This window comes from Cygnus olor, chromosome 2 (genome assembly GCF_009769625.2).
Source record: "Cygnus olor isolate bCygOlo1 chromosome 2, bCygOlo1.pri.v2, whole genome shotgun sequence".
Classification (NCBI taxonomy): Eukaryota; Metazoa; Chordata; class Aves; order Anseriformes; family Anatidae; genus Cygnus; species Cygnus olor.
In genome coordinates, this window is record NC_049170.1 from 126,076,761 (window position 1) to 126,099,258 (window position 22,498).

The 22,498-nt window shown below is 36.4% G+C and overlaps 1 protein-coding gene across 7 annotated transcripts in view; it reads right to left on the reverse strand.

Annotated features, from left to right (window-relative positions):
• The window catches only part of NCOA2 (nuclear receptor coactivator 2), a 201,814-nt gene that overhangs the window by 170,556 nt on the left and 8,760 nt on the right, over positions 1-22,498 (reverse strand). For 6 of the 7 annotated variants that reach the window (XM_040545930.1, XM_040545929.1, XM_040545926.1 and 3 more), the window contains one exon: positions 17,454-17,533. The gene's annotated coding sequence lies outside the window, so the exon portion shown is untranslated. Of the gene's footprint in view, positions 1-17,453; positions 17,534-17,621; positions 17,641-22,498 lie in introns of those variants that run through there. The other variant, XM_040545933.1, reaches the window with a different exon arrangement.

Sequence of the window (22,498 nt, forward strand, 5' to 3'; positions counted from 1 at the left end):
TGAAGTATAAATGTGGATAAAAGAAAGACAATTAAGTTTCATCTGCAAAAAAATATTAAAGCCGCCAATATAAAGCACACACATGAAAAATTAAGCCTATAAAAATATATAATGAAAGACATCTGGCACAAATGTCAGCCTTTGCATGCTTGTTTTGTCAGCTGTCAAATCATGATAATATACGATGGTAAAAGGCATGCTGACAGCAACATTCTTAGTATTTTAAGAACAATCAAAAAATACATGCAGCTGTAAGAAAAATATCTGCATTGCTACCAAACTAACTGAACAGGGCTCGTGGTCCTTAGATAAATATTAACACTTGACTCTCAAACAGACGTCTTTGCAGGACAGGTCCCAAACTATCCTCCCCACGCAAAGCTTTTTGGAAAAGTTACATGGAATTCTAAGCAATTACATACACAATCCTTTATACAGATATTGTAGGTAAATACTGTTCCTAGGCAGCAAATGGAATAGGGTTGAGCAACGCCATCCATTACATACTTACCTTTGTCAATAAAAAAAGCCTTTTAAGAAAAAAATAAATCCTCCTAATAACTGATTTTATCTCCCCTCCCCCCCAAATTTTGGTATGTTACACTAATTTAATAAGCCAAAGGCTTCCTCAATGTAGAACAAAAGTTTGAGATACACTTTATACTTGTGCATATGAAACAGTAAAAATGGAAAAAACACACTCAGGATATGGTCCCATTATGGTCCTCCTACAGTCTGCCCAGACCAACAACAAATAATTAGAAGGAAAATGAAACCATTGTATTAATAGTTTTTGATTTTAATAAGTTTCTTGATGAAATAATTGAGCAGTAATACTACGGGACAGAAAAGAAAATTGACTGAGATGATGCTTCATACATACCTCAAGATTTATACAGCATTACAGTCATCAACTCCTGGAAACCAAGGGAGCAGTAGTAATGAGTTACTCATAAAGATTGCAGCCTAGCTTCCTGAATATATAATCATGCTGCAACAAAAACACATTACTTTTAAATAACCATTCCTTAAAAAGCGTGCCTGGATTTTTCTGCTATAGTCAGGAAGCTAAATCAGGCTTGCATTCATTCACATAGCAGGCCCACTGTGCCGCTTTACTTTTAGTGCTGAGGAAGGTGAATGAAGTTAGTTTTCCACTAGAAAGTAAGTTTACTGATGGTTTAATTTTTTGGTTCTTTCTTCCTTTTGAAAAGCAATTTCTACTTGGTATCATGGAGTTAAAAAGTTTTAGCCTCTCTTATACTGACTCTGCAGTGAGAAAGGACAGACAGGTGAGAAGAAAGGGATGAAACTAAGACCGCTGGCTAGCAGAGATGCTGCAGCAGGCACTGAATTTGATGATTCAGAGCTGACAAACTCCCTGAAACACCCGTCAGAGCATCAAAGCTCCTAGGGGACGGACTTCTCTGGGAAAACCTCATTACAGAAAATAAATAAATTATTAGGCATCATTTTGCAAGATACACTAAAGCAAAGTCATCGAACCACCGCATTCGGAAACTAAATAAGCCTAGGTTAAAGCTGGTTTGCAACCATGCTGAAAAGTCTCCGGGCAAGTAAGATAATGATGTACTTTCAGGTTTTCCTGAAGTATCACTGGACTTATCAGGGGCTTCAGACCTGAGCCACAAGCTTCTTCTACCTAGTAGAAATCTCTGATAAACATGAAACTGGACAGTAATACCTCGAGTCTGTTGCACTTGTGCATAACATGTTACTGTTCAGAGAACTTTTTCCTCAATGTTTTTATTAAGTAACACTTCAAGTAAACTATACACATAAATCTCCCTGTTTTCACTCATGCAGATAGGAAGTAGGCACATAAAGTTCTCATAGTGATTTACATCTACAATCACTTGCACTAAAAGATATATAATAAATAATTCCTCCTCTCTCTTTTTGCAGTAAGCTTTTGTTATCACCAAGACTATTAAAATGAAGCTTTCCACATGAGCAGTAGCTCAGTGAAATATCTCTGCCATTTCAAATGCTTTCTGTATAATATCAAATACTGCCAAGATACTTAATCAGATTGATTATCTGAGAATGAAACAAACAACTTGCAGCCCTGACAGCCAAAATCATTATGTTAGAAACTGGGAAGGATAAATGAAGGCCTGCAGTGTCCCACCACCATACAGCACTGTATATTTCCCTCCTGCCTCTACCTTGAAAATCAGAGGCTTATAAAAAAAATGGATGTTAACACATGGCATTATTGCATTTGTTTTTATCTGTAGGCTAGCAAACTACAACTATCAGAAGTAACTTTGTTTTAGTATAATTAAAGGATCTCTTGCAATCTACATATTCAAGCTGAATTTCTCAATGTATGTAACGCTTTTCATGTTTTCTTTAAATATAGAGAATTCTACATTTTAATGACCTATATGTATCTCAGAATATTATATCAGGATCACACAAGTAAATAACTTCTAACAGATTTTAAAACGCATAAAAAAAGTCTTGGTAAAATATCTTCTGATTTTTAAGATTTAAAAAAAAAACACGTTAAACCTCAAAATTCCTCTGCATCAAAAGATGTTTTAACCTCCAGTTGAGAAGCAGAAGAAGTAAGGCACATAAAATAGATTTAGACAAACACACCAACACCTCTGCACTTGACCGACTTGGTGCCCTCACCCATCCATAATGGTTCTCACCCATAATGACCTTCTGACACTGAATAAGGGTTGTCAACAGGTACAGTCTTTTTGCCACTAAATATCTACCTGACCACGGATTTTCTTGCAACCTGCAGAAGCACAATTTCTCCAGGGACAGAGGAAGGAAGTGGCAAGCACACATGCAACCACACAAACGCACATCAACATGTTTTGTCTCAGTCATCATCACATGAGTTTCATTTCCTTCAGAAACCAGACTGAAGCAAGGAGGATAGGGAAGATACATAAATATGCAGCTATCATATTCCCTTATTCTCACACTTTTTTAATCTCTCATTCACTTTCTCAATGATTTTTGGTCATCCTTCCTTGTTACATCGCACTGATCATCACAGAAAAGCTTGGGAAACACTTTGGCATCCATGTAATTCTTGTAAAAACACTGGGAAGTGTAATCCTCTCAAAACAAGGATTCTAGGGAACAAGGGAAGCTGTATTTTGGCTCTCTACCAACCATTTTATAGCAAAGGTAATTAGTAAGTTGCATACAATTGTAAGTAACACCAGCACAAAATCCAGCTTCCCTCGCCACTTGCTCTCTGTGCTAACTATGCCAAGATCGTGACAAGCTTACTTAGCATGGTTATTGTTTCCAATTTCAAACCCTTATACTTAAGTTTTAGCTCTAGATGCTCTATCTTAAAGAGCCAAACAGACAAAAAAAAAAAATACTCCAACCCCATTACTTCACCTTTTCTTCTCTCTATAGCCACAATGTGCTAGACACACTTTAGAAAGACTTTGTTTATACTGAATGCCTAAGATTTGTTGAGTGTATGTGATACTTTACTTTTGAAATAAGTTATATAGAATACCATACATTCCAGACACTGGTCAATCTTTTCATATCAGGAGAGAGTTCAGTATTTCAGAAGCAAAAGTCTGTGACAGAAATCATAAGAGAAAGAAAATGATGGCAGTGAGTTGAGTTTCACGCGCATTAGGTACCTTATTTTATCACCTGACAAACTGAAAGAGCTGACCTTCTATTGCTTTTTTGGACTGAAAAGCATCAGACATTGCCGTCCACTCTTAAAATTTTATATAATACATACTTACACATGTTTGTGTATACATACACACAAATGGAACTCCGTGATTTAATTCAAATGCGAAAAGAAAAGCTAAAAAATTGGGACAGTGATCAGAATCTCAATAGCTTTCAAGAAATGATAACTAATGAGAAATTCTAAATATATTAATACAGGAAAATATGTCCAGCTTTGACAACCAATGTAGTCATGGAATAAACACTTCCATCTTCAGTAGCTGCTAAAACAAACACTCTTTTACAGGCTTTGACAGAGAACAGAATTCATTTCCCCTTTACAGCTGCATTGCTTCAAAGTCAGTTAAACATCAATGTGACAGCCTTACTTGCTAGAGCTTAGACATTTACTGTATTATCTTAGCTGGACATGACCAGAAAGCAGAGACTGAAGACAGAAAATGGGGGAAGAGAGGGAAAAATCAAGTTTGTTTTTCTTAAACACCTTATGAAGTATTTGTCTTACTTGTTGCCAGAGAGCTACTCTTCTTATTAATATATTTCAGGGTATTTAAAATCTTGCTAAATACAAGCATAACAGAGGTCTGAAGGCAAAATATTCACTTCAGCAGAGCTTATTTACACAGAGAGCATTCAGGCACCAAACTCACTCTGCAATACAAAGTATTCATATAAATGAAACTTAGTACACTGAGCTATTATCAATAATTACAGATTAGACCATCTTATTTGCAACTAGACATCACCTACTGATTTCCTCATTAAAATCTAGACACAGTTTTTGCTCTTACCCATGTTTCTGCCACTGTTTTTTCTGTACAATCCCTACTTTACAAGATCATGGTGAAGCTTAATATATATCATTTCATACAGAGCACCAAGACAATAATAAGCATTTAATAGTAATCAGGAAGAAGTACTGGCCAGATGTCAAGTCAGCTCTGACAATGCATACAGGCCACTAAATTTACTACCTTGAATGAAAAATAGACACCAGATAAGTGCAGCAGACATTTACAAAAAGCGGTCTACGGAGTATTTCCTGATATTGTGTAGAAAGCTGGCTGGTCACATGATGACGACTCTGCTTACTTCCAGATGTTTAATTGCAGTAAAGAAAATTCAGAATACATCAATCCATGTTCTTACTACTCATTTCCCATGAAAGCAGTTGTTGTGGCCATCAGAGGAAAATTACACGATCACAAAGAGAAAACGTCTTGTGCATTACTTACCAAAATACAACCCAAACTACTAGTGGAAAATTTGCCAAGTGACTAGTTCTTTCACAGTAAATGATCTCTCAAAACCAGAACTCAAAAAATCTGTACCATGCAATGACATTTTCCATTAGGACTTACAGCATATTCTTCCTTTTTTACATATACTATAAGCAAGCCTGATTTTTTTTTTTTTTTTGCATATTTTCCTTTATTAGTATTTTCTACCTAAATACAGAAAAGTTGTATATGAAAGATAGCCTAAATCACCAATTTCCTATTGAAGGGTGGGGGGAGAGGGAGGGAGAGGGAGAAGGAGCACACAGTAGCTAATAAAGACAAAATGTTGTGACGCAAAACAGTCTGCATAAATTATGTTATTAGGTGTTACCTTTTTTTTTCCCCCTCCCCATCATTTGAGCCCTTACTTTTGGGCCAAGATGAAGTTCTAGAGAAAACTGATGATTTGCGGCCATATAATTTGGCATAACCAGTAAGTTTATACTCAGGAAATCTCCAGATCTCCCTGAATAGGAGTTTGAACTTTCACCTTTTAAAGGGTCACATCAAGGTTAAAGGAATGAAAAATCGAGATGCGCTTCATCTACCAATACTAAAATCACTCTTCTTCACACACGGCCTGATTGGAAGATTTCTCCTTCCTTGTTTCACAGCCATGAGGCGCTAAATTTCATGGCATCCCTGCAGAGTACTCTACAGCTCCAGTTTGCAATGTATTTGAGGTTTCTGCCTGGAACTCGTCTGTGTGAACTCCCACACTCCCCTATTACAGCTGGAGTCAGAAAAGATACTTTGTTTATATTTCCCCTCTAGGAAAAATAGAATAGAAGCCAATCAAGCATTCGCTACAAAACAAGAGCTTAAAACAAAAACACCCTGCATCTTTCCAAACAGCTCAAATTAATGACCCCCAGGGCATGCTGCAGAAGCTGTCCCTTCGGCCGGACTGAGATGATCTGGCTCTGCTTACAGGGGAGATAGTGCACTTTGTGCAAGTGTTTATATGTGTTTACCTGCTAAAGTGTTAGGGTTTTGGAGTTGTGTTTTTGTTTGTTGTGTTTTCTATGGGGGTGGGGTGTGGGGGTTGGATTGCTGCTGTTCTCTCCTTACTCCAGCAGCACTATTTTTAGTAACTAACAAACGGGTAACTGCAGTTCCTCTCCTATCAATAGAAAGATATCCAGCTTGAAGTGGCAAAGCAGCCCAATTCGTACATGCTAGCAATTCTTCAGATAGAAGCTGGTGAGCCAGGCCCAGCTTGCTTGTGATGCAACTCACGCTTCATTATGTTCATTTTAATGCAGAAGACAGAAGAAGGTGGCTTTGCATTTGAAAACAAGTCCTTGATGGAAATATTGTAAAATAAATGTATGATTTCTATCTGTATAATCCTTATTGAACTAAGGATATTTATATCTCCCTGTCAGCTACTAGAAAGCACAGAAAAAACTTTCGTATCCTAAAAAACTTCCCTCCCCACACACGTACAAAAAAAATGACTACAGTGTTTTACTCAATGTTTCCCCTCAAAATCTTACAAAACTTACATTTCAATAGCTATTGCCAACTTCAAAAACATGCCACAACCTATTATTAGAAATTGATATAAAATGAACTTTACAAGAACCAATACATCTGCGTTCTTAAAAAAATAAATATAATCTCAGAAGCAACAATAAGGTAAATTCACATATGCAATTCAAAGCAAACATGCAAGTCAACTAATGTATAGCTACATTTACTAAAATCAGAAATCTTGGGTGAAATAAAGGGACAAAGTTTGGGACAGAATGGCAATGGAAAGTTCTGCAGGAGAGGCTGCGCTCAGCAGCACTGGAGTTGAGTCCATGAGAGTCATTTCAAAACTCAAAAAAAATCCTCTGCTATGTCTCAATATATGCAATGTATTCTGCACAGTTTGTATCCATTCAATAATCCTGAAGAAATACTAAGTGCAGTTAAAATGATTTATTCCACTGAGCTTTTTATTGTGTTAATTTATACCCTATGACATCACCAAGCATAGATGTTTAAAAATTCAATTTAATTTGTAAGATAGAGGAATACGTAACCTGCTAAAATATAAGTAGGCATGTTATATAGCTTTTAAAGGTGAACTGCAGCTGAAAAAACCAGCAATATACACAGAATATCCAACACAGATCAAAAAGTAAAATTTCAGATTGATTCCATTATTAACTGAAATCCTGCCCCCCCCCCCCCCAAATTCAGGTTAGCAGTTAACTGCTAAAATTGCCCTTTATACATGACACAGAACAAAACATAGGAGTTCTTTATTTCAGTTCTTTGAAAGTTTATTTTCAAGGCTTTGGGCAGGCTAAACATTACATGCATGAACTTGCAAAATATTCAAACTGCTTCTTTGTCTACTTGTGAAAAGCAGAACTTCTCCCTTAGGTTCCCATCACATGAATTTAACAATCAATTTTGTTATGGAAAAAATAACGATTCCTCTTGTTGGGGGCATAAAACACGTATGCAAACAGGAGAAGCTGAAAAGACAAACTTGCCCATGCATAAATAATGCTGAAGACAAAAGAGACACTAAAACCCTAACCCCATCACCCTCTTAGGTACATAAGATATTTTCACCTTCTCTCTCAATTATATCAATTTCCAATGATACATTTGATCATAACTAAAAATTAAAATAAATAAATAAAATTGCAGCTTTCAACCTCAAGGTAGATCTTAAAAATAAGACCCATTCATATAATTCCTTAGTCATCAGGTGACATTCCTAATTTAAAACAACCAATTCTCCCATGTGGCTCCATTATAAGGTGATAGCAAGCACCTCTTGTAATTTAAAGACATCCCATTTTCCTTGAGGTTAACCAGACAGCAAATCAAATAATCCCACAGAGGATTCAGAGAAAGCTTGACCCATTACTGAAGTGTTAAATTAGAATTTCAAAGAGTAACTCCATCATCACCATTCACAGAGATAGCTTCATGTTTCACAGAGGAAGAATTAAAAACTAGGTCAATATTCAGTTTTATCTCCTAACATAAGCAGACAAAAATGCTGTTAAAACAATTTAAGTTGATTTTTGTTTAATAAAATAGCAAAAGGTCATTGCTTCAACAGCAGTTCTTACAACTTAATAAATCACAACACATGTAGATAGTAGACATTTTATTCATATGAGGAAATGAAAAACATTTTTATTTAGGCCACAAACAATGAACTTGCACATTCTGCATATGGAGAAAATATGGATTGAGCCCATTTTACAATAAGAAACTGAAGAGGTGACACTTCACCTCAAGCTCAGTGACTTCTTTAGAGAACATCTCGTCAACATGACACTGAAGAGTAAATTCCCAGCTCTCTAGCATGTGCCCAGGGAATAACTCCATTCCTGTTGTTACCCATACACCATAATTCCCATGGGCATGACTATCACAAAATTTCCATCACAGAACCCGTTCAAGGATGAAACGAAGCCCCCAAATTCTACAAATGGTCCCAGCTACATTATGCACATCTGTTGATTAACTAAAAAAGTTGTTCAAAGTACGAAAATATTTTCATAGCTGATACTTGACTTGAATTAAAGATAAAATAAGTTAACTATTCAACACGATAAATAGAATAACAGATGCTTCACACAAAGAGCCCATCATCAGCATGGCGTAAGGATGGCTAAAGTTACCTGATATCCTGAACGAAGCAGCAAGACATAATGAAAAACTGGTAATACAATCAGTACAAATTACAATATAGAAACAAACATGCAAACAAATGTTCAATTATTAAATTAAAAAAAAACATGTGTTGCTCCAGGTATGCACTCACACAAAACCATGTTGCATTAATTCATTGTTTTTCCTCTGCTCCACAAGATGTTGTCCATACAAGAAAATAAGCTCCCTGTTACTGACTTCCTTCCCTGTCAGCAGTAAGCAAAATCAGTTAAAAAACAGAAACATGATATCTTCTGTACACTCAGCTCATGCCCTTTCCTTTTTTTTTTTCAGAAAAATCTTCAATTACCAGAAAAATGTTTTACCCAACATTGGATTTTACATTTTCATCTCCCACGTATTAGTAGTTGACTCAATCTTTATGTAAGTCACCCTCATTTCCCCTTCTTAGATTGGAGGAAAAAAAAAAAGTGTGCCTCCTTCCATGAGGAAATTCTATGGCTGAGGGATGCTACCTTTCTTTCACAGCTATTTCAATGTAACTGCAATAGAAATCATTTACATAAGTGTAACTGTAACAGAACAGAACACACAGATCACTATGAAAATTTTACCACAAACACTAAAGCTACAAAGTCAGACAGTCCCAAAGTCACGTCAACACTAAGCAATATGATGGAATATGGCCTTTTCAACCATAATACAAAATAATCACTTAATGCTTTAAATTTTTAAGAGTGTATTTTTACCTTTGAGAGACATGCTGTACACAGTTCACATTTTCACTTCTCATTTTCTCTAATGCTAAGAGATATAAAAATGTTGCATTTTGACCTTTTCAGGTTTTCAAGAATTCATCACTTTTACATGGCAAAAATCCTTCACACTGGCCTAATCAAATAATTTGGAAAACAGATGGCGTAAGTAGTGACAACCATGGGAAAAATTATTTTCTATTTTATCTTTATAGTCAAATGTATCCATTTACTTATGGACAAAGATCTCTCTGATATGAGAAACAGAGCTGTGCCTAGAATGGATTTTTCATTTTAGCCGCTGAACAGGAAAATGAAAGAAAAAAACAACACATTTTGAACCGTTTCAAGTTGCACGAATTCTCAATTCATCAGTAAAAATGCCCTTGTTTCAGAAAGCTTACTTCATGTCAAAGTAGGGTAAGCCATCTCAAAGCATTAATAGCAACCACAAGGGGATTTAATTGCTAAATATATCTGTAAATGTACACCTTAGCTTCCTTTGCAGTACCTTGCCTGAGAAGACAACCTGATAGGTAGCATATAAATAAATTAAATAAGTGGGAAAGTGAAGAAACTTCTGTCCTTTACTGCAAGGCACACGCAGCAGGCAGGGCGCTTCCAGCTGAAATCCAGTTCTTCAACAATGTATTTAAGCAACAGTAAAAAGCAAAATTGTTTCAGAGGCACAGATCGAAAGCTCCACCCAATAAAATATTCAGCAGCCCGGAGGGGGAGCAATCTCCCAGGAGGCTGGAGACTCAAATGGGAATCAGGAGCATCGTGCCTCCATCTTGTTGTATGCTCAAAACGAGGCAGCATGCAGCAGTTCGCCTTCCCGCCTCTCCCCCTTTGGCAACCGAGGATGAGCACAGCCCTGCACCCGGGCCTGTCGGTGCCCGTGTGTGCATGAGGGCACAGGACAGAGCTCCCCAGGCCCTGCAGCCTCGCCGGATAACACAAGTTGCACCAGGAGCCACCTCCCACAGCTGTAAAACACTGGCAGCCGGCCAGAGCCTGGCCTGCTGCAACTGGACAGGAGAGCAGCACCTGGGGAACGGGGCCAGGCCTCAGGGAGCAGATGGTCCATCTGCCCCTTGAACCAGAGCACAGGCTATGTCAGATAGACAGATCAATAAATACACACAAACACTCCAACTCCTATTAGAGTGTTACATGGATCAAGCTCTCCTGGTCCACAGCATCCCTCCTCTACGTTGCCGCCTGGGGGCTTTGCCCAGACAAACAAGCATGGGCTATCCTAAAGTGTTACCATGCTGTATCAGAAGATGACATGCAAAACACTTCTCCAGGAAGCTGGGGGCAGAAGGAAACAGCTCAGAAATGGACTAAAGAAGCAGGCAAGAGGAAAACTAAGTAGGAGGCAAGTTTGTAAACTGATGTTACTGGAATCAAGTTTATCATCAGCTGGCTGCTACATTTCTTTTCTTTCTGTATTTTAAATAGTACCCACAATACTTAAAACAGGACCTGAGCGCCATGTATGTGATTCTAGGCTGATATGCAGAAATAAATTAGTACTATACAGGTATGCTGTACACACAGCATATCTGACACTAATCAGTGAAAGCAGAAAATTAACAGAACATAATTCATTTGACAATTCATGTTGTAGCACATCACCTGTGGTATACAATAGTGATGATAGCACACTTGGTGTATGACAGCAGCAGAATAGCATGGGCTGTTTCATATAAAATGGCCTATTGTGTTGTTTTTTCTCCCCTTTTGTGTATTTGTGTCAAGTATGTTATAAGTATGGCAATCATAAGTGTTATACAATAGACTCACATGTATTGATCCCCTAGATATTTCAGTGCAGACCAGGAGCTGTGAACTTGAATAACAAACAAAAGAGCAGGCTCATACGGATTGCAAGACCAGAATCACAGTCATGGACGAGGAATATTTTACACACTGGTAGTCATGCATGAAACTTCATGTATCATCAGACACACACAAACTTATTCCACTGTAGGATATATTCAGGAAGTTACATACCACAATTCCTGACAGGAAAAGTTTTTTCATGAGTCTCTTCAGCTGTACTGAGCAATACAAATAGAGCTAAGCAGGATTTGTCAAGAGAAGCCAAGCAAAAAAAAAAGTCTGAAAACTGCAAGGCCATAAAAATTAACCCAAGTGAAATTTAATACATGTTGGCCACCTACCTTCAGAGAAATACAGATGTTTCAATCCCATTTTAAAGTACTACTAACTTTGCCACCACACAGTAGAGTTAGAGTCAAGCTTACACCCTGGACTAAAAAATAAAAATGAAGACATCTCACTCTTTTATGACTGAGATAAGTGCCTAGAGATTAAAGGACAAAGGAACCCGAAGCAAAAATGGATCTTCAGTTCAACGGGTTACTTGTAAAGATGATGATTCAAAGTTTACATGAAAATATCAGAATATAAGCAAAAGAAAAAGATACTGGAAGAGCACGAATGGAAACATTTTAACTCAGTATGACATTACTGCAGTCTCCCTCAAGGATGAACTGATTTGCGATACCCACTATAAAACTAACTCTCTTCTCAATTCTAATTTTAAATGTTCCTAGATTGCCTATTGCTGTCACTTTGAAAGATATGGAGCTTGGTGTATACTGAACACTTTAGTTTATTGAACTGGGACTACTGAAGGAACAAAAGCACAGAATGAAAAAGAGGAAGAATCTGGATCATAAGTTACTAGACACATATACTAAAATCTGATCTCTACGTAGCCAGGTAACCACAAATGGCTGTCCTTTCTGAGGAAGGAAAATAACTTTTCTCTTTCCAAATTGTTAAGATAAGGTGTCTTATCAAGCTATGCATAGTTTAAGAGATATTTCTAAACCAACTTAATAATATTAAACTTAAAATCTGTAACTTACCTGAGACTGAATTTTTCAACATCCAAAGTTTATTTAAAAATTACAATTTCTTGCCAATCCAGTTAATATAAAGGTAAATTAATCAGATAGAAACAGTGTGCCACACTTTATATTAACCAGCTGCAAATTTGTTTACTATTCTCGTCACATAAGTCTTCAGAATTTAACATCCCAGCATCATGGCATGATAAAAATTCACCCACTTTAATGTACAGAAATATCCATGAACCTCAAATTATTGTACTATAATGCTGTCAAATAAACAGACTACTGGAATTCAATTTCCAGAAAGCCAAGGCAAAATCTACTGGCCTTAATCCGAAATACCAGTGTCATTTTCAAGCCCTGTATTTAATTAATACTATTTGCTGTCAAGAGCTGAGCTGGATAAATATTTCACTCTTCCCAATTCAGGGGCTAAAGGCAAGCCCAGAGGAAAATTTGCCCGAGTAAATGCATCTCATCTTCTTTGATGATGCAAGTGCTCAGTTGTCCTGTTCTTGACCCCTTTAGAATTCTCAGGCTCCAATACCAGTGGTACAATGTCATCAATCTATATTTAAAATATATATTGATTTTCCACAGACAATAATGACAGCTATTCCTTCTGCAAATGCATATATACTATACCTTTGCCCACATAAAATCGTTCCTATCAAGGTAAGAAATGAAAAAAAATCTTACCAAAGCCCATTACTAAGTTAAAACCAATATTTAAGAAGTGAATAAAATCAAGTTAGCAATCTCATTTCCTAAATATTTTTTATATATCTCACTGAAACTGAAGTGTTAGAAATAATCTTCCTGGATATAGCTAAAAGGCAAATTTCAATCAATTGAATGATAGTGTTTTCAACAGTCCTTGATATATGAAGTTTGGTTCTATCAGCTCAGTAAGAAGCTCATTGACAGAGCACTCCATTTAAGTCCATTCACAGTAATTAATGAGTTTTACATATTTAAGGACAGTTTACTTCAGACTTAAAATGAATTTTAACGTTGTGGCCTCAAAACTATTAGAGCCCTTTTAATCTGCTTTCATTATTAACAAATCTAGATCTGCTAGTTGCAAGGATGATGAGATTTCTCTATAACCCTGTTTTCACTAATTTTAAAGGAAATGCAATATAGTATATTGTGTAAATTTCAACTCTCCCACGCAATAAAAACCGAGGATTTCCATAATCTCCATTTGTAATTCAAGGAAGGAATTAATAATAATATAGGGTCAATTTAATAAATCTTAATAGATGCTCATTTCTCTATGTCTGTGGAACATTCTCACTGTACCACCCACACAGAAAGTTTGCTCTCAGATTAGCAGTATCATTTTAACCCTGACTGCATTAAATTCACTATAATCAAGCATCTACTTTTACAGGCATCTTTATAGGCAATTCATGTTAACTGTCGCTACTGAACAGGAGCGACTGAAAACAGAAAAATCTGATCATATTTCATGCAAAACAGAGCTCCTCAGTTTTGAGGTCTAAGAAATGTGACCACATTCTCTTTATTTAGCACAAACCAATTCAAACTAGGTTAAAACTGCCTCATAGATTCCTCTTCAAATGAGAAGACCTAAGTCAGAAAAAAATATCTATTCCTGTGATCAATAACTATTTTACTTCAAGTATTTCAGAAATATAGACCCTATAGGAGTTAAGGTGTTGTGAACTCACTCCTGAGCTCTTGGTGGGCTCTATCCCAGCACAACTTTGCATTTTGATAGAAGTGATCTCTCTCTCTCTCTCTCACACACACTTTTATTTATATTTCATACATGGAACCTACTGTAATCTTTCTTCACATGCATCTTCAAGTTAACAGTGAACGCTCTTAAAACTTGCTTCAACATAAGCTACTTTTATTTTCACTCTTACACTGTGTTTTCTGACAGCACTCCCTTTACACGTATTAGGAGGACACAGTCAAAAGTGGGACATCTGTCAGAATTTTATCGATGACTGCTGTGAGCAACAAGGAGTACTACAACTCATAACAAACAGACAAGTATTTTCTATGCATCACACTTGACACTAACTACAACACAAATGCCAATGAAATCACTACAAAGTTGGATTGAAACAGACTCTCATCAAGAGTGACAGAAAAGTGAGATTCCTCTACTCTGCATTCTTTTTTTCCCCTGAGAAACATTCACTGCAAAAGAAACCATCTCAAGCAGAAAGAAAAGGAGAAAGAGACAGAAGATGTTTCTGACAGAAAACCTTTAAATTAGGAACTAAGGTTAGTATTTTTATCTCGGTGGTTTGTTTAAAAACTGAAGTCTGACTATCTCTAACTGCACACCCTTCTGGTAGGGCACAGCAGCTATCTTGTATGACCCTAACCACCAGATTTCCAAGGGTGTAGTCACAAATTCTAGCATTTACATTATTTCTATATGCTTATGCATATATACTCTAAAGCTGTTGAACCAGTCCAGGACTCAAACTCTTATGCACTACATTATATTCAGATATATCCATCCAGTATTAAGCAGTAGTTTCACTTGCTGCAAAGCTTACTGCAGTGGCAGAGAGGCTGAATGCACACAATCGTGTTACAGTCCCACAACACACAGTCAAACACAACATTTATTCCACAGGCAGCTCATATCAAAAGCTGAGGACAGAATTTCTTAAGAGATTCCAGCTAGTATATCTTTTCACAGAATCACAGAGTTGTAGGGGTTGGAAGGGACCTCAAGAGATCGAGTCCAACCCCCCTGCCAAAGCAGGTTCCCTAGAGCAGGCTGCCCAGGTAGGCGTCCTGACGGGCCTTAAGTATCTCCAGAGAAGGAGACTCCACAACCTCCCTGGGCAGCCTGTTCCAGCACTCCATCACCGTGAAGAATTTCTTTCACATGTTGGTGTGGAACTTCCTGTGCTCCATTTTGTGGCCATTGCCCCTTGGTCGTGTCCCCACAACCACTGAAAAGAGGTTGGCCAAATCCCTCTGTCTCCCACACTTAAGATGCTTGTAAACATTTTCTAAGTTCAGACATTAATAGTTGATATAAATTAATATAATTTCTTTCTGATATTGCACCAGAGAATGTGAAACTCTGAATAAATAAAAAAATAGGACTGAGATCCCAGGAATTCAGAAGTCAATGTTAACACTTACGAGGATTCAAAGGAACCAAAGTTTGAAGATACTCCATATCTATGCAATTCCCTTTCCCTCAGCTATCATGTGAACATGTGGGTACCTATCCATTTTAGAACATTAGGATATTATTTTTGGAGAGCTGCCTCTCTATTTCCAGGTTCATCCTTGGCTTCAAATCCTTTCATGGAACTTTTTTTTTTTTAACACTGTTTTTCTTCCTCACTGTTCCACAGGCCTCACATACAAATATTTATGTCTTAGTTGCTAATATTAAAAGCTTTGAGCTTTTCATACACAGCAACTATGTTTTATTTAGTATCTGCAAAAGTACCATATTACTTTCTGTCACTGGATCAACTAAACGAATTTGGAATTTTGGTGCAGAATTTAGCAGCACTAAGCAAAATAAAGTTTTTTTCCCCACTCACATTAATTAATTAGGAAAAAAGGCAATTATACGTAAATTGCTTTTTATTTGAATATTTACCTTTTTCAGTCTTAACCTAATGCATTCTCTGTTTGATAGAAAATTGCAATCAAGACAACTGAAATGAAAACAAACATGCTATCAATTTGACAATAAATTTCATGTTCTCTATGGGGAATTTTGGCAGTGACATTTTTCTTCATTATTCATACCTAACTCATTCTATTATGAGTCTTTTATTCAATAGAAAAAGAAAAAAATCAACAACATATTTTGAGATTCTTACTTTCTTCTTTTTAAGAAATTAATTTAAATGATCACAAAAATAGCTTATTACTGAGAAAACCTGCATGTACACATTGTGATCATTATACATCTCCAGTAAGTAGTGTAAATAAATATAGTGTAAGCAATAAGTGTAACTAAGTAATAAATAACATCTACATGGCACAACATTTTCAAGTTAATATATAAACAAACTATTCAACCAGTATTATGAAGTCTATTGAATGCAACGAACTGCAAATTCTTATTATTAGAACAGCCAAGGAAAAAGGCAGAAAAACAGAAGCACTGAAAAAGCTTCTTAAATCTCATTTTCAGTTTAAAGAAAAGCATTGTTACTTTGCAAGAAAAGAAAAAAGCTCAATGTAATTAACAAAAGAGGAAATGATACTTGATGTAGACATACATAATTTTACCCATAAATGGCTGGCATTGTATAAACAGCTATGCCCAAAAAAACCCAAACCCTTCTTAGTTGGCTCATTCCCCACCTCTATATTTAGTGTGCAAGCCTCAAAAATACATATTTCTGACCTTAATAAGTCACTCTATGTGCTAAAAGACAACATTTATTCATGAGTACCCTGAAAAGGTTCTCACATAAAATCTCAAATGCGTATTTGTAAAAGATTTATACCAAGTGAGTATATTGATATATTAAACATACCTAAAATAAAAAACACAGCATTTATATTCTACTTTCTTTCACTGCACTACCAAACTATTATTAGTCTGCATTTAAACAATCCACAGGGGTCCTGTTTTCTAATTCTCAGTGGTATTATCCCTTCTTGTGAGCAGAGTTAAACAGGCACAGCACTGCCTGATGGAGCCATCAGACAGTAATTCTTGAGCAACAAGCAGTTTAAGTCATCAGTGTCATTATACCTATTTCAGCCCTCAATTTAAGTAATTTATTAGTGCAGATAGTTGGATGGAAAGCTTGTATTACTTCATATTCAACCTTCACAGAAAGACAGACCATAATCAGCACATTGGAAAAACACCAGTTCCTTAGTAAAAGGATGAAGTATCAAACAAAATTCATGTGCAGAAGCATCACATATTTATCCCCTTCAGCCTTCGCAGAACAGAGTCCCATTCCTGGTCCTGGAGCTAAAGCAAGCTCCCTGCTTTCATAACCAGTTTGAGCATAATTGTTGAAGGTCTCTAAAACGTTCATATTTCCTCTGACTGTAATATCACACATTACTTAACACCAGGGTTTGTTCTGCTGTATCCACACAATCACTTTAAGATGTCTCACGTCAAATTCCTCAGCAAAGGAGATAAAACTGTAAGGCGGTCTAATTAAACATGACGGAGAACTCACCGAGACTCAGCGAGGCAGGCAGAGAGTTCTAGACGCTGTGTGCGTGAGGGACCCCAATACTCAGATGTATCTCAAGTATGCTGTGAAAAAAATTATGAGAAAAATATTAGTTTTTTTGTTTTTAGACAGGCAAAGAAAAATGAAAATACAATGGTTAGCACATCTCACTTTTAAGCATAACATCATGAGGGAAACATTATGTATGTTGCAGAACATTATCTCTTTTTCCAGACATAACAACAATCTCCTTCTAGTTACACAATCACTCCAGGCACACAGCTTCCTCTTTACCTGCTACCTCCTGCAAATTTGCAGTGATAGCAACTAAGATGTTTAAATTAATTTACATGGTATGTAGTCCCTGTTTCACAAAAGAATCTGTGGGAACTCTCTGTGAAAGTGGTTGGTTCCTTTTTTGGTTGACTGCTTGGCTGGCTGACTTTGTAACTTATGAGTTTCAAATCTCTAAAAAGGAGAAACTGATGTTTTTATAAAATGCTTCTCAAACATTATTAAAAATTGTATGTGTAGAAGCATGTTTCTTCTCTGAGCCTCCACTTACAAGACCTCTGACTTGAATGATGAGTATCGGTGGACAAATTAAAAAACAACCAACAAACAACAACAACAAATCTCTCTTCATTAGTACAGAACTTAAGATGCCAGAAGAGCAGAAGACAAGCATCACAAAGTAACGTGCATTTCTTCAAGAAAGAAGAGGAGGTGGGCAATATTAAATGACACTGGTCCACAAAAATATTATACCTGGACTTTTGTTTTTAAGTCAGACAAGTACTTTATGTCAAATGTATCCAAGCAAGCTACCAAAAAGTTCTCTAATTTCTTTCTGACTAACAAAAGGGCAGAACATAAACATAATGGAAGATAAGCTACGTGTCATCAACAAAAAGCACTAATTACAACTTGAGAAAAGTGGATTTCTAGACAACTATATGATTTCTGTCAATATCACCATCTCACAAGAAAACTTCAAATAAGATCTGCTGAATTTTTTCTAGTTCAGGCAGGATAGCACTACAGTAACAGACTATTCAGAGGACCCACTAATAAAAAAGTATTTTTGTATAAAATACATACACAGAAGATCTGAAAACATTACTCTCTCAGGAATGCCTAAGAATTATACAAGGTCTACAAACCACTTTTTTTTTTTATTAATTTAATTTTGGCCTTGGAGTTGGCCCTCATTCACACAAAACACGGTCATGTCTTAGAGTGAAATTATAAAGTAAAACACCAGATCATTTAGCATTTTAGCAGGAATTACAATTTCTGCCAGACACCTGCAGTTCAGAGGGATTCAGTAAGGAGAAGCCCCTGCCCAAGCAGACGATGAGGCATAGCCACTGGGTGCCCTTTGGGCCAAAGGCAGAGAGCGAGGGCTTCAGCCCCAGCCATAGTGGGATGGCCCTTTGCCATAGGATTGCAATAACAACAAGAATGTCTGTGTAGACAGAATTGTTTTCGATTCATCTCCCAACTCTAGAAGGGCTGAATCCTCCTCATCATGCCCGTCTTTTCAACTGCTGCACACCAGCAAAGGAGGATGGGCACCACTCAAGTACCATCTTGTCTCAACAAGCATGGCTGGTGTGTTCCCCCTGCTAATTTATTTTGGGGTCCTCACCTCCTGATCTATGTGGCCTTCCAATATCACTGCTCAAAATGTCTGCACATGAGTAACATGATTCCCAATGGCTACTCTACAGCTCACTGGGCACAGTGCCACAATGATGAAAGACCAGCAAAACTTGTCATTTTCATTTTTTTCTATTTGTATAACATTTTAAATAATAATGATAGGGCTGTCTGAAAACCAAGACAATACACGATAGTTTCATAGGTTAAATACTATCTTCAAAATACTGCTAACAAAGTGTTTCTTTTTAAGCAAAAGTCTTAAATTGTACATAAACCAGTGATAAGCTTGATGTACCCAAACACATGGTATATTCCAGATTTATACTTTTAATTAAACTAGATTATCAGTGAGGAAAACTGATGAACACTGCACACTGAAGTCATCTATTAGTCCTTATTTTCCTTTCTCGAAGCCCTTTCTGAAAAACAAAGTAAAAGCGACACTGGAACAAGGCATTGCTAGTACCTATTCCCACGCAAATCATACCCACAAGAATCAGAAGGTTCTTGGGATGCCCCTGAAAACCGAAGAGAAACCACCACTATTAAAAGTATATTACTGTGAAAGCTGGCTTTGTGCAAGGGTGCTCAAAGGCCTGCACATAGGCCTCAAAGACCTACATGATGAAAGAGCCTCTGCCTTAAAACGTGTACGAATTATAAGCATTAGCTATGATATAAAAATGGAATATATTATAGTTTCTATTCTTCACACTTGTAGCTTTCCAACACCACCGTTCAATCTTCCATAGACTGGAGAGTAAAAGAAAACTTTTAAAAGGCAAACATAATAACTAAGTGCAACTGATAGGGCCCAAAATAACATCCTGACTTCAAGCCACTTCACATATTTATTTTCCATTCATTCACAATAATTTATTTCTTTTACAGTGCAAATGGACATCTGTATTCCAGCTACCTGTAGCAGTGTAAGATATGTTAACTCCTTGCCCCATAAAGGCTCTAAGTTGTGAAGAGAACAAAATATCAACGCTACAAACTACAGTTTAGCTAAAAAGAAGGGAGTGCAAGACAACCACTTTCAGACATGTGTAGAATAGACCTTTATTTAATGCATGCAAGCCTAGTGAATATATTTTTTGATCACATACATACAATCTTCAGATTCCCTCACTCCTATGTTAAGAAATGGTCTTTTTAGTGACGTCTGTCAGTTAACGCTAATTTCATGAAAAACCATAACAAGAAAACATTGGGAGACCTCACTAGAAATGCAGTATCTTTGTATCAAAGTAAGCTGTGATCCTTAAAAAAAAAAAAAAGCTTTAAACTATGTTATTAGAGCTGCATTTTAGAGCCAGTAAAGTATCAACAGGTTGACTTAAAAAAAAAAATAAAATAAAGGCAACAAGTATCCTAGTCCTACTAAAACGAAATCACATAATCCTGGTTTTAAATTCTGATTTCTTAAAAAAAAAATGCAGACTTGACTTGAAGAAGTATTCTCCTTGAAACTGCAACTGAAATTAGATAAAGTAAATAATGTATTCACCTGTATAAGCTCACAATCTTCCTACTCTATGAAACTGTTCTAAGAAATGGATAGGAAAGGAAGAGGACATCACTCGTATCTCTGGAGACCAAGGTACGAATTTGTATAAGGGCAGCAAGTGAAATTAGTTGAAGATAATTGCATTTATTTCTGGGAATAACCTCCGTGGTTGGTCTGCAAGCCCTGACATTACTTTAGAAACAGTAAAGGATGGAAACCGAAGAGCTACCTGGCAAACTCAAAACAGGATGGAAGGACTGTGATGGAAAATAATCTCCAGTGTAAACCAGGTGATGTGTGAACTCTCATTTGCACAGGTACGAAAAGCATATGACCTTAACTTTATTTATTTTTAAATTTGATTCTGTCACACAGGTGTGTGATGAATTTGTAAGTTCATAAACTACCTGTAATAAAAGTGTCAGTATATACTATCAAATTTATTCATAGGCAGAACTTCCTCCTCCCTCATAAAGTTTTCTTTTTAAATGCAATTTAGTACTTCCTACATAATCTGTGAGGTACAAATAAGTGACAAACTACATTGTTTTTAATTGGAGTAATTTTCTTCAAAATCCATTTGCAAGGCTCATTAGAGATCAATACTGACAGCAATGAAAAACTAAATCTGTTCACACACAGATGAATTACCACATGGACAGAATAAGATTCCATAATAATCCTGACCTAACAAGTAAAATGTTATTTCACTTTCCATCCCCATTCTTCAATCCCAGACTTCTCCACTGAGGCAGCCAATAAAGCAGCCAATTGTGATATGTCCACTATAAATCCTACCAAAGAGCAACAATATGTCTTACATAGCTCACTAAAAAAGCATCAAAATAGCAACACTCAGTCATCACTACATCAGATATATGATCTCACTATATCCAAGGATCCCCCCCCCCCCCCGTAGAAGCTCATGTGACCTGTACTACCTGAGATTTATGGATAAATTAACATTTTCGGTAGATATCTTTAATTTGTCGCCTAAACTCCCTGCCCTTTCATTAATACATTAATAGTTTCCATATATTTTGCTAAAATAGTCCATGTTACGTTATCCTTTCTAAACAAGGAGTAACTTCAAGTTAAAAAAGAAAAAAATGTAATTAGGATTTGCAGAGAGGGCACTGCATGTTACCTGCAAAAAGCAGAAGCATATTACAAACAGGCTCCTGAAAAATCTAATCAGAGCACACTCACAGAAAGAGTAAGATTTACTATCAGTTATAGCTGTGAAAATGAGAGCAAAGAAAGAATAATATATGCCAGTAACTGTATTAATGGAAGATTGTTATGGAAGCCATTTAAGGAAATGCAAGGCTTCGAATGGTATAATGATGCAGCTGCAGAAGAAAAAAAAAAGTGTGTATTGTTAATGTGTTGTTGTATAGCTTTAGACATTTAAATTAATGAACTAATTTCAAACTTCAAAAAGCCAAGCACCCCAGTGACCATATGCTTTCCATAGGAATCGTGCCTGTATTATTTCCATAAAACTAAGTAAAATTTCTATTACACTTAACTTGAAAAACATCTTATTTCCATAGAACAAGATTGAAAAATCATAAATATTAACAAAATGTAATGCAGTGAATCCACCACATTCAAGATGTATTTTTTGAGTTATTTATCAACGCCAAGTAATTTTATAAAGCAGCAGAAGTATTCTAAATGCTCAGGAAAGGAAACACTGTTCTAGGTAATAAGTAAATGTAGGACTGAGCAGAAGAAAATGAATTTCTTCCGCTCAGTTTTTTTCATTATGTAAATTAATGTTAATACTATTTCTGAATACTCACATCACTACACTGACAAAATTGTTCTGTTTAGGATTTTTTGTTTGTTTGCTTAAGCCCTTATT